Source organism: Mus caroli, chromosome 1 (assembly GCF_900094665.2).
Source record: "Mus caroli chromosome 1, CAROLI_EIJ_v1.1, whole genome shotgun sequence".
Taxonomy (NCBI): Eukaryota; Metazoa; Chordata; class Mammalia; order Rodentia; family Muridae; genus Mus; species Mus caroli.
In genome coordinates this window covers 170,633,108-170,646,480 of record NC_034570.1, presented here as the reverse complement: position 1 = coordinate 170,646,480, position 13,373 = coordinate 170,633,108, and the positions used below count along the sequence as shown (strand labels likewise).

The window sequence follows — 13,373 nt, the reverse complement described above, 5'->3', positions numbered from 1 at the left end:
TCTCTCTCTCTCTCTCTCTCTCTCTCACACACACACACACACACACACACACACACACACACATGTGTACCCGAGCATGTATGTATACTGTATACACACACATACAAGCACACAGTGCTAGGGTTACAGACACTGTCTGAACTCAGAGTCTTGGGCTTGTACAGCAAACGCTCAAACACTAATCAATCTCTTCAGCCACCAGAGGTCAGATCCTGAAGGAGCTGGGCCAGGTATCAGCAAATTATAATGCTCAGAACTGCCAGAAGACAGCCAGCCATAATCCCAGAGACACACTGGGTTTTTGGGTCTTTGTTTTTTTTGGTTTTTTGGTTTTTTGGTTTTTTGGTTTTTTTGGTTTTTTGGTTTGGTTTGGTTTTTTGAGACAGGGTTTCTCTGTGTAGCCCTGGCTGTCCTGGAACCCACTCTGTAGACCAGTCTGGCCTCGAACTCAGAAATCTGCCTGCCTCTGCCTCCCAAGTGCTGGGATTAAAGGCGTGTGCCACCACTGCCCAGCGAGACCCATTGTTACGAAGCCTATTTTGTAAAGAGCTTAGGAGACGTAGGCGAGTCAACTCCCTGGAGCCCTTAGTCCCTGTTTTGTCAGACTATATGGGAAGCCCCCACCTCCTCACCCCCTCAGGCCTGCTATAAAGACAGCAGGAAGAAAATATGAACTTTGGGGTTCGAGAGCCCTGAGTTCCAATGCCAACTCCCCTGGCATTAGCTATGTGGCCTTGGAACCTGGGGAACCACAGCTCATTTGATGACATAATTAGATCACCAGTCACCCCGCCTCTCTTGGGACCTCATGAGTTAATGGAATGTCATGGGTGACTGATCTGGGAATGATCCTCCCAGCAAAGGCAGAATCCTGTCCTCCGAGGGGCTACAACCAAATGTGGATGCTTTGTTTACTGGGTCTCTGTTTTAGCACAGAAATTAGGCTGTCTGTAAAACAGCAAGCCTGAGTGATACACTGTCCCAGTGGCTTACTGTGACATGGCCAAGTCCTTTGACACATTGGCAGACACATTCAGGGCCAGCAGTATAAACAGAGCCCCATGAGTGGTTTGAGAGTGAGCTATTTAGCCACTCAAGGTTCAGGACTGTCATGGCTTCCATTACCAAGGGCAAGGTGCAGGGCTCATTTGGCTGATGACAAGAATACCTCCACTCCCACGACATGGAAGAGAAAAGGAAAGTAAGACAGGAAAAGGATCAGCCCCAAGTCTGTTCAAAGCTGAGAGGCTCAGGCAAGACCTCCAGGCCCTGTGGAGCAGAAAGAACACCATGAACACCAGGCCTGAGTTGAGTGTGTACTGTCCTCTCTGGAGAAGGCCTCAGGTCTTGGTCTCTCTCTGCCACAGTGACTTGGCCTAAAGAATCGCACCCTCACACCTGTCTCTCGGGGTTGAGGAATGCGTGGAGTCTGAGCCCAGTACCTGGTACAGCCTGGCCTCTCCCTTAGCTAGAGAGGGAGGCAGGGACTGAAGAGAGATTACACAGTCAAAGAAAAGCAGGACCCTAATCAGGGTCACTACCACATCCTTCACACTGTTGCTCAGAGCCCGTGCATTCTCCCCGCTGCCTACCACAAATTCTCTGTGGCAAAGCCTCCCCTCCCCAAGGAACCTCAGTTCAAAAATCATGTCTTCCCTGGGTGGTGGTGGCATACACCTTTAATCCCAGGCAGAAGCGAGTAGATCTCTGAATTCAAGAACAGCCTGGTCTAGAGAGTGAGTTCCAGGTCAGCCAGGGCTACACAGAAAAACCTTGTCTCCAAAAAGCATAAACAAAACCACGTCTTAGCTAGACATGGTGGCACATGTCTTTAATCTTAGCACCAGAGAGGCAGAGGCAAGTGGATCTCTGTAAGTTTGATGCCAGCCTGGTCTACATAGCAAGTTCCAGGCCACCCAGAGATATATAGTTAAGATCCTGCCTGCCTCAACCACCACACACACACACACACACACACACCTTAGAACCTTCTCTAACATCTGCACTCCTCACCTAGAAACCATCCCTCTTGCCTCCCTCAGCAAGATTTCTGTCTTCATTTGTCACCGTGTGAGTCTGAGGAAGAGACCACCCCTTTTCTGTGCCTCCGAGAGGCAAGGGACATAGGAGAGAGACTCTGGCTCGAGAGTCCATGTTCCATGTGAGGGCAGGACAAAGGCTCAGGTGAACTTTGAAAGGCGTCTATGTCAGCAAGGGGAGCCTGCCCAGGCCTCGGTTTCTGCAAACTGGACATCTGGGAAGAGGTCAACGGAGCTGAGAGGAAGGGATCAACCTAAAAGGAGGCTGTTCTCATCTCAGTGTGTGACCTGTGGCTTTGTGTATGCCTGTGCTTGTGTTTGTGAGCTTTGTGTATGTTTGTGTGTTTTTTTGTGTATGTGCTTGCATGTGTGAGTTTATGTGTGGTTTCTGTATTTGCAAATGTATTTGTGTGTGTGCATGTGGCAGTCCTCCCAAGGGCTGTAATTAAAGGGGTTCACAACCACACCCAGCTTTATTATAGGTTATAAAGTGAAGAAGTTACGTGACCAGAAGTGCTGAGCAGGAGGTCGGTGCAGTAAGGAGGCTGTTCCAGCCTTGAGGCCCAATCTACGCTCTGGCCTCTCTCCTTCCTGAAACAAGGCCAGTGCCTGGAGGAGCCCCTGCATTTCTGCTTCTCTCCGCCTACTGTCTGTCCCTGGCCTCTTTCCACATGCCATGCCATCTCATCTGGAGTCACAGCAGCGCATGCACCCAAGCAGCTCAGCCCACTGGGCAGCAGGCCCAGAGGTGTGACCCTTGCACTTTGCAAAGTCTCAGCCAATTCCCTCGCTCAGTATCCATACCTGCCCAATACCTGCCCTGCTCTACTAACCCATGAGTAGTGGGGATGGAGGATGCTCTCTGAGAGGGGGAGGCCCCTGCACTCGGTCTCTAAGTCACTTCCAACCAGGTTCTATGGCTGGAAGTCCGCACAGATCAGTGACTACATGTAGTAAGGTTCATTATTCAACCATGTTATACGGCCACCGAGCAGGGACGGAGAGTAGGGAGGAAGGCTCTGCCCTACCTACCCAGGGCCTCAGGGGTCCAGACTCCCAGAAGAGCCAACTTATGAGCTATTACCACTCACTCTGGCATGGAAGACAGGTCACAGAGCCCTTATGCTTTTGACCCAGGTGACAAAGAAATGACGCAGGTCGCTTCCAGTTGTAGCTGACAGGGCAATACTAGTCCATTAGCCAGAGGTCAGGGCTTTGGAAGATGGAAGTGCCTGTGTATTCACTGAGCAAACAATGACTGTTCTGCTTGGTAAGTCTAGAGGCAGGTCAGTTCTTGCCGGGATATGGAAATCGAATGAAGAAAGGTATAGGGGACAATGTGACACCTTCTTAGTCGCCTTTGTCCTCCATCTATTCCTTATCCCCAGAAGACAGCACACGAGATGCCTCTCCATTGCTTCAGTGTCCCCTCACTCCTGGGAAATACATCTTTATCCAGCCCAGACCCAGCACAGCTCCAACTTGGTTCTTCTCCCATATCACCGAGGCCCCTGCTGCCTAGGCACCTCTGCTGTATTTTCCTGACTCCTCTTGGAATGCCCCACCCTTCTCTGCTCACTGGATTCCCTAATAGCCATCAAAAACAACTGAGCAGGACCAGGAGGAGTGTGGGCAAAGTCACGGTGGCTAAGGAACAAAATGGCAATGTGTGGTGTGAGCCGGAGGGCCAGGACACCTGAGCGGTCCGTGCAGACCGGTCAAAGCTCCCAGCGTGAACTTTGCTCGGCATGGTTCCTGGTTCTTCTGGGAGCTTGGTACATCGAGCAATCATAGATGGGAGGCAATGATAACTTCAAAACGCAGAGAGGCAGTAAGCGTCTGGTCTCTGCACCTTGCTTCAAGGCATCTCTGGAGCCTAGAATGAGGAAGGCCCACTATCAGTTTGGTGTTCCGTCTTGGACTGCGTTAGGTTTAACAGGAAAGCAAAGATACACAAAGGCCCCCTCCTTGGGGATCCCTGGGACTCATAATGAGTGGTGAGAGAAGCATCTCCGGAGAGCCTGGTCTCCTTCCACACCCAGTGACTCCTGTTCCTTGTGGCTTTGTATCTCATTTTACATGAAATCCTGGATTACATTCATGTGCATGTGCACACACACACACACCCCAGAATTCTTGTGAGTATCTGAGCACTTGTAATATTCAGGAATCAGTGATGAATCACAGCCCTTCTGTGGTCCCTGTGCCAGGCCTTGGAAACACATCACCAACGATCCCGGCTTCTTAGGAAGCCTAATCCCAGCACTCAGGAGGCAGAGGCAGGAGGATCTCTGTGAGTTTGAGGCTAGCCTGGTATACAGAGTTCCAGATCAGATAGGGATACGTAAAAAGACCTCCTCGCCTCAAAATAAAACAAAAACAAACAGGAAGGAGACGAGGAGGAGGAGGAGGACGACGACGACGACTTGTTGAAGACTTTTGAGTAGCTGACCCAGAGGATTCTATGCCCTCTTTAGCTTCCCTGGGCACTAGGCATGCATGTAGTGTACAGACACATGAGCAACACACCCATACACTAAAATAAAATAAGAGTTTCTGATCCAGGGAGCTGGACTTAGAGGCGACTATAAACCACCCAATGTGGAAGACGTTGAAAAAACAGATGTCTATACCCTAGTTGTTTCAGACAGAATAAAGATTTTTCAAATAACTGAGTCAATAACCTGTTTCCAATTTGAATTAGTTAAATTTAAAAATTTTTAGTCCAGACTGGGATGACAGCAACTCAGGAGACTGAGGCAGGCTGATCTTTGCATCGATGCCAGCCTGATCTACAGAGAGTTCCAGGCTAGCTACACCTACGTATAATTACTGTACCGTCACGCACTCCATAAGCAGAGGTGGCTGGCTGGTGGTTCCTTCAGGTGTTTTCCTCTGTCTCGCATCTCTACATGGAGACCTGTCTGACCAGTATCTGTTCCGCCCTACCCTTGGATGTCCAATGGGTGCATCAAACCCAGCATGCCCCAAACTGCCGTTCTGACTCCCACACCACTGGTGGAACCAGCAAGGCCAGTCTTCATCTTTGGGAGTGAGCCTGTGAGGCTGGCTTGCTCTTTCCTAACCAACCCAGTCCCAATACTAAACACGTCTACACAGTTCTGTCCTGCTCCATCCTCTTCCTGCCTCTCCGCCATGAGCTTCCATGGCCATCTGCCCACAGTATATGTTTCAATTCTGTCTTTTGTTTTTTTCAAGTTTTGGGAAAGAGGATTTTTGTGTTTGCTTCGTAGCGATAATTTGTTTGTTTAAGTCAAGGGCTCAGTAGCTGGCTGACCTTACCTATGGGAGATCCTCTTCCCTCTGCCTCCAGAGTGCTGGAATTACAAGCTTCCCACCACATCGGCTTCAGTAAATATTTTCAATGAATGATGACTTTCAGGTGGGAAAACACCTCCAACCAATCTAGAACAGGCGCCCCGTCCAGAGTTGTAAAAAAAAAAAAAAAAAAAAAAAGGGTTTGGGAACTCCAGCCACCGTACGGGGAGTGAGCCTCCTGCGGAGGCACTGGGACCTGACTATCCGCAAGATGCAGACATGGACTGAGCACACAGCGCCCAAGCGGCCGGTGGGACGCTTCCTGATCCGTCCCCTCTTGGCGACTGGGAAAGAGAGAGGTGGCTTTGGCTACAACTGCTTCTGGGCCAGGTAATTCTGGAGGAAGGAATGACGCGCACCTATGGGCACCAGCTGCAGAGTTGTTTGGGTGCTCCTAAGTGACCAAAGGTCCCCGAAGCCCGATCCGGAGGAGGAGCTGCGGCCGCTGCATACGGGCGGGGTGGCCCTGGGAGTGCGCGCTCCCGAGGACAGGCAATCGGGCGTCGCGGCTCCAACGCAGGGCACCTAATTTACCAAGGCGAGCCCAGCCTTGCGCTACGGTGTCTGCGACCTGCCCACCGAGTGGGTCCCCAACCAATGAACACCAGCTCTCGTGAGCCGCAGCTCCATGGGTCCCAAATGTCCCTGGCTCCTGTGGGTCCCAGGCTCCCCTGTCGCCTGCCCCGGCGGACAAGGAGGGGTCATTTACCGCGAAGACGAAAATCTTTCCAGGAAGTTTGTACCTATTAATATTGCTGTTCCTGGCAGCAGCAGCTCTCCGCGCGGGGCGGGGGCAGGGCAGACCCTGAAGCTGCTCCTACCGCCGAGTGTCCGCCTCTGGCCGGGGGCAAGGAGCGGAGGGCAGCTCTAGGTCCCCACGCCTACGGCGGGGGCAGGGCCTGCTCGGATGCTCAAGGCGCCAGAGCCCAGCGGCTTGCCCGCGAGCAGCGCGCGATGGGACCCGGAAGATTCCGAGGCCGTGGCGCAAACCAAGAGCTGGGACTCGGGAGGGGGAAGGGAGAGGGAGGAGAGGGATCCATGCATCGGTTACCAGAGGCCGCTAGGCCGCGCCGTTCCCCCAAAAGAAAGCTGGTCCCGTAAGCAGGTATGCTCCTGCAGTGGGAGACCATGATCCTCGGGGCCCTGGAGAGGTTGGGACCCTGGTTCTGACCTTGCTATGGTTTCACAGCCGCAAGGCGCTGCAGCAGAAATTTGATATTCGAAAGCTTGTGGCCTCCTCGCCACCACCTTGCAAGACTGTCATTATCTCCAGTCACAGACACAGACATTAGAGGTCGTAGTGTTGTTTTGTTACTCAGTGCAAGGCCTGGTGTGTACAACAGAATCTCTTAGAAGGAAGCACAGCTGTTTTCCTGCAGTAGCGGCCCCGGAACCACACGACAGGCAGCTCCAGCCCCAGAACCACAGCTCGCTGGATTTGCTGAAGTTCCTTGGGCCAGAAGTGCCAGCCAGATCACTCTTTCTCTCGGGTCACATATGGTACATAAATCACTTTGCAAAAGAACCTTAATTTATGACACTTCTGGGTGCTATGTAGATAAGCAGTAATTTAGTCATCCCCAAAGTGGAGGCTTCTGACACCCCCTGGACACCTCAAGTGTTAACTGTCCAGAGTATGAATTAAAGTCCCTGTGTCACACCGTCTCTTCCTCAGAATTCTAGAGTCCTCTGCAGGGCGCTCTGGTAATCATCGTCTTCCTCCTCCTCCTCCATCCTCCTCCTCCTCCTCTTCTTCTTTCCTGAGACTGGGTTTCTCTGTGTAGCCCTGGCTGTCCTGGAACTCACCCTGTAGACCAGGCTGGCCTCGAACTCAGAAATCCGCCTGCCTCTGCCTCCCAACGTGCTGGGATTAAAGGCGTGCGCCACCACTGCCCCGCTCTGTTAATCTTCTTGCTCAGGATGACCAGTCCTACTCTGTGCAGGGACTCTGTCCAGCTCTGCGTGGAGGGCAGTGCCCACAAGTCACCAGTACTGAGACACGGAAGGACAGAGGTAAAACATCTATTTCCTAATGTCCCCCTTCCAGCCTTCAGGGTCTCTTGGAAGCTCAGGGCCCATGTGGTTCTCCCAGATGGCTTGCACTAGTGAGCTTGACAGGAGGCTGTGGCAGAATCTGGCGTCTTAAAGTAGGGTTCACTAACTAAAGAGTTTTCCCTTAGCCCTTCCCCTTGGGGAAGTCGGGGTGGGGATCCTCAAAGGCAAATCCAAAATGGAGTGTGAGACCCAACAGTGGTGGCCTCTCTTCTGCCTCCTCGGGATGCCTGGTGTGGAGATCTTTCCTGGGCATTTCAGCCTCTCCCTGCAGATGCCAGCAGGAGATCCATTCTGGAAGCTTAAGCCTGCAAGCGGGTCTGCCTCTTCAGCTTCCAGCCTTGTCCAAAGCACTTGGCTTCTTGTTTCCTCCATACCCAGAAGGTACCGCAAGAGGGAGAAGGTCCTGTGAGACTAATGCTCTGGATTCAGCTTGGGTGGGCCAGGCAACCCATCACCTTCCCTTTGGGCTGCAGAAACCCGTGAGGTTGCCTCAGGCAGATCCTTGGAACAAAGATTGGTAGCATCAGCTGTTTTACTGCAGAGCTAGGCACACAATCCTTGCTAAAAATAAACACAAAGGAAAACCCCAAAGCAGCTAAGCCTATTTTCATACCTTTTTTTTTTTTTTTTTTTTTTTCTTGTTCACTCTCTTTTGTCTTTTTGCTACTTGGTTGCTGATTTTCTCTCAGGGCCCCATCCTGAGTGTGGTCGTGGCACTGTTCCAAGTCCTGGACATGAAGTCACTGACAGAAACAGAGGGGAGAAGGTGGGGAGGGAATCTAAGGACCATTTCTTTGCGTGTAATTTACATTAAGTGGGATGATGGACCCCCTTCAGAGACCCTGGGGACTTAGTGGGAGGACCTCCCTCCCACTGTACAGCCAGCCCTTCTACGGGGAAAGGGCGTTTTGTCATGCACCAGATGAAGGAAGGGTTAGTGGATGGTGGGGCCCCATCCCAGAGCAGAGAACAAGCCTGTTACTCTGGGCCTCTGGGGCATCACCTCATCACTTCAGGTAGGAAAGGACTCAGATGTCTGTGAGGATATCTAGACTGAAACCAGTGCCCTCTCTTCCTGGGGACTGCTCTGTCGCGCGAGCATTGGATGAGGAGGAGCACTCTTGCGGTAGTGCAGATGGTCTCTGCCAGCCTCTCCCCACTTCCTGAGCAGCTGGCGGGTTAGGGGTGCACCTCTGGAAGGATGCTCTGTGTTAGGAAACTTGGACCTGGCCGGGAGGCAAGCCACTCCCACCGCTGGCCGGCTTGGGGCCCGTGGTAGCGGTAGCTCCCCTCCTGCAGGAACATGCTGTGCTCACTTCTCTTGTCTGTCTCGTTACTGCCGAGCCCACAGTGCCTTGGCACCTACCCTGGGAAGGCAGAAGTGAGGTTCTTCTCCCAGTGGGTAAACAGTTAACTCCAGCAATATCCTAGGTATTCCCAGGTATTCCCACTATTCTAGGTAATACCTGGAAGAGCACTGGTTAACTAGGAGCGGAATTCTCAGCCTGGGCAGGGAGCTGGCGGGCAGAACTGGTCTCTAAGGGTCACCGAGGTCTCAGTTTCCCTCTGTGTCCCCTAATCTTACTACAGTGGGTCCTTGGGCTGACTCCCCAGACAGAACACTGCCCCATCAATCATTACCTTTGGGTCCCCCCCTCCCCCAACACCAGCTTGTTCTCTCAAGGAGTCCTGTGTTATGCTATTATGATTCTCCACTTTCCTTTTATATACTTCAGGATTTATAAATCTTTGTGGGGAAGGGGCTAGAAAGATGGCTCAAGGGTGAAGAGCACTGGTTGCTCTTCTAGGAGACCTGAGTGCAATTCACAGCACCAACATGGCAGCTCCCAACCCTTCAGCTCCAGCTCCATGACCTCAGGCGCCCTCTTCTGGCCTCTTCAAGTACTGCATAGAGCTAGTACACAGATGTACATGCAGGCAAAGCTCCCGTACACATACAATAAAACAATTGTTCTTTTTACTTGTTGTTATTATCTTGTTTTTAAATTTTGTATGCACGTGCATTTTTTAAAAAGATTTATTTATTTATTTCATGTATATGAGTATACTGTTGCTGTCTTCAGACACACCAGAAGAGGGCATCATTGGATCCCATTACAGATGGTTGTGGGCCACCATGTGGTTGCTAGGAATTGAACTCAGGACCTCTGGAAGAGCAGTCAGTGTTTCTAACCGCTAAGCTATCTCTCCGGCCCATTATCTTTTTTTTTTAAGACAGGACCTCTTGTTGCCCAGACACTCACTATATTTCTGACGTTGGCCTTGAACTTGCGGTCCTCTTGGCTCTACCTCCCAAGGGCTAGGATTAAGGATACACACCGTCCTGCCTGGCTTTTATAATGATTTTTGTCTACATACCTGTTGTGTAACTTACTCCTCCACGTAGTTCAGATTTCTTCCTGTGTAGGCTGGGGATGGAATCCAGGTCCTCTAAATGCTTGGCAATCATTTTACCTGCAGCTATACCCAAGCCCAACAGATCAAAGCATAAAAGGGCAGAAGGGAGCCAGCCAAGCATGGTGGTGGCACATTCCTCTGGTCCCAGCTACACAGGAGGTTGAGACAGAGTCCCCAGGAGATCAGCACAATGCCATGGTGCAAGACCCTAGCTTTCTGCCAGTGGTATCTTTTGCACTTTTATTTATTTTGTGGAGGGATTCCCACATGTGCCACGGCACATGTATAGAGGTAACTTTGGGCATCAGGTTTGTCCAATGAGTCCCAGAGATCAAACTCAATTCATCAGGTTAGACGGTAGTAATGTATGCCACTGAGCCATCTCTCCAGTTCTGATTATTTACGTTGGTTTTTTTTTTGTTTTATTTGTTTGGTTTTCCTGAGACAGGGTTTCTCTGTATAGTCCTGGCTGTCCTGGAACTCACTTTGTAGACCAGGCTGGCCTCAAACTCAGAAACCCACCTGCCTCTGCCTCCCGAGTGCTGAGATTAAAGGCATGCACCACCACGCCCAGCTATTTACGTTGTTTTTGTTTGATTTGAGCCTAGGGATCTTGCTGTATAACCCGCATAGGCCTTGAACTGGATGCAGTCCTCCAGCCTCAGCTTCCCCAGGTCCTACCTGCTTTAAGAAAATCCAGCTGGGGCCTGGCACACGTTAGGCAAATGCTTCACCTATTCTAGACCCTGGCTCATAAGTAAGCCTAGTAGTAAAGGGACTTTGGGGGACAACCTGAGCCCCCCCTGTGCCTCCACCTCTAGCCCCTGGCTGGGGCTAGGGAGTCAGGGTCTGTTTTGTGTTTCAGATGAGAGGTTTTGGCTCTCAGAGATGCAGAAAACATTTCTACATCCATGGAATTAAGCAAGTATCTGCCAGGAATACCTCCAACCCCAGGACTGGAAGGGGCTGTGTTGATGGCTCAGAACAATGACAGCCAAGACCAGAGGATGAGCGGGCCAGATTCAGACCTAGGAGGAGATGTGGCTGAAGCTAGCTGGCTGGGACAAACACTGACGGCCTGTGCACAAGTATTTGTTACTTTCCAGATGTAATTGTCTCCTGTCTTCTGCTTTCTTCAATGTTGGCGACTTTTCTCTTAATCACCTTGGATTTTTCTTCCCACCATGTTGGACATCAAATGTAAAATTATTTTTTTCTTCTGATCTAATTGTAATTACTGGCTAATTGCTAACCTAGGCCTAGTCCTGGAAGCTTCTAGGCCTCATACGAACTTCAGCAATCTGCTCTAACCTTCAGTCTTCACCTGTGTCTAACTTGTTCTCTCTCTTCCGTCTGTCTCTGTACGACTGTCCTGGTAAAGCTACCTTCTCTTTTCATTTCTCTGCACTGCTTTCTCTTAAGTTCCCCCTTAATTCTCTCTGTTCCCTTGAGTGTTGGGAGTATCCTAGTCTGTTAAATCTTTCTCTGATTCGTCACTTTGTCTGCCACTCAGTAGGCATCACTGCTAAACATGGGTACTTCTTCAACGAATTTTGCCTTCATTGTTTAGGATTAAAATTGTGTACTAAAGGCTGAGTCACACCACAACTAAAAACAGGTTTGTTCCCTCCACATCCCCCAGTGAATGACACAGTCTTGGGGTTCACAGTGTGATCAAATATCCTGCAACACCCTTGGTTCATCAGTGTCTGGAGAGCAAAAAAAAAAAAAAAAAAAAAAAAAACGGGTCTTGGGCTAAAGGGTGTATCTCTTCTTCCTGGGTTGTCCCAGCTCTCCCTTTGTCCCCAGACCAACTTCAAACCTCAACAGTTGGGAAATATCAGTGCTGGGTCTCAGTGAATGCCTCCCCTCCTCCCCTCCTCCCCTCCTCCCCTCCTCCCTGCACCACCACAAAGTTCTGAGGGCCCAGCCCTGGCCATTGGAGCAGGAGTTCTCACCATTTGGCTTGGGGGGAGACGCTAGTTGTTTTGTGGGTGACACAGAGGCTGTAAGAGCTTCAGGGAACTGAGTCTGAAGGGAAGTTAGGCATTTCCCCTTATCAGGTGGCCTGTCTGAGCAGGGAGGGGCCTATTCTTTCTGGATGGGTGGCAGTTCTGATGATGACAGGGAGGTGAGGAGTTAAGGGAAGGAACGGGACCTTCATCCTGGGTCAGGATGGCCTCTGTCCAAGTTCAAGAGAGTGAATTCACTGCCCTGGTGGTCTCTCTCTGGTCGACTGTGTGATCTCTCTCTCTTTTTCTCTCTCCCCCTCTCTCTCACCTTGCAATGCTCCCTGGCGGAGGGACAGAAGCAAGGAAAGAGATGGTTTGGGGAAAACAGATTTTCTCTCAAGGGAGGACCTTGAGGCTGGGCCCTGGCTGGAGGGCACAGTGTTGGAGGTAGATCTTCCTAGTGTAGAAAGGCTTATAGAGTGTCCTGGGGAGGGAGGGCCACTCTCTAAGGGCAGGGAGCAGGAACAGGCCAGGGCCAGCTTCCGGGAAGGTCTTTAGAGACCGTGAGATGATAAGACTGAGGTGGTCTAGAGAGCTTTTCTTCCTGCCTGCCCTGGCTCACCCAGGAGATCTCAGTTCTCAGTCAGCTGCGGGCCACACCTGAGGGGTGGGCAGTGAGTCTCTCCTCTGCGGGAGTGAAGTGGCCTGGCTATCTCTGCTTTGGATTCTGCCTTTTCCTCATCTGACTTGGAGTGGGGTCTGTGCATCCACTGGCTTTGAGAACTTCAAATTTTCACAAAGCCAGCAGGGCAGATGGCTCAGTGGACAAAGAAGTTTGATTCCCTGGAACCCACGTGGTAGGAAAGACTAAGCGCTGTGAATCTGGGGGCTCACACAGGCTAAGCAAGCAGTCTGCCACCCAGAGCACCAACTGTTTTACTTTTTGTCCTCACATTTACTTGTGCCTACGTGTGTGTGTGGGGGGGGGGGGCTCTCTCCTTCTACCTTTGTGGGTTCTGAGGATTACACTCCAGCTTGGTGACAAGTGTCTTCACCGAGTCATATTACCGCAGCCCATCACTTTTAAGATAGGATCACTCGCCGGGCAGTGGTGGCGCATGGCTTTGATCCCAGCACTTGGGAGGCAGAGGAAGGCAGATTTCTGAGTTGGAGGCCAGCCTGGTCTACAAAGTGAGTTCCAGGACAGCCAGGGCTACACAGAGAAACCCTGTCTTGAAAACTGCTTTCACCTCCAGAATAGCTCGTATGACAGGCCTGGGCTAACTGTTATTTTGTCAAGAAAGATCCTTTGCAGGCAATTTGGGTTCAACTAGCAAGACCAAATCTGGGGAGTGAGGATTTCTGAGCCCCATGCTGCTGCCGCTTTCTCTTCTTCTTCTTCTTCTTCTTCTTCTTCTTCTTCTTCTTCTTCTTCTTCTTCTTCTTCTTCTTCTTCTTCTTCTTCCTCTTCCTCTTCCTCCTCCTCCTCCTCCTCCTCTTCCTTCTTCTCCCCTCCTCTTCCTCTTCCTCTCCTCCTCCTCCTCCTCTTCCTTCTCCTTCTTCTCCCCTC

General features: G+C 51.1%; 1 long non-coding RNA gene across 1 annotated transcript in view; it reads right to left on the bottom strand.

Moving 5' to 3' along the window:
- The window catches only part of LOC115029557, a 9,499-nt gene extending 3,185 nt beyond the window's left edge, over positions 1 to 6,314 (bottom strand). The window contains exons 1-2 of the long non-coding RNA XR_003835119.1: positions 6,122 to 6,314; positions 3,131 to 3,915 (exon numbers count right to left, since the gene is read on the bottom strand). This is a non-coding gene — a long non-coding RNA (uncharacterized LOC115029557). The remainder of the gene's footprint in view (positions 1 to 3,130; positions 3,916 to 6,121) is intronic.
- Between the last annotated feature and the right edge of the window lie 7,059 nt (positions 6,315 to 13,373).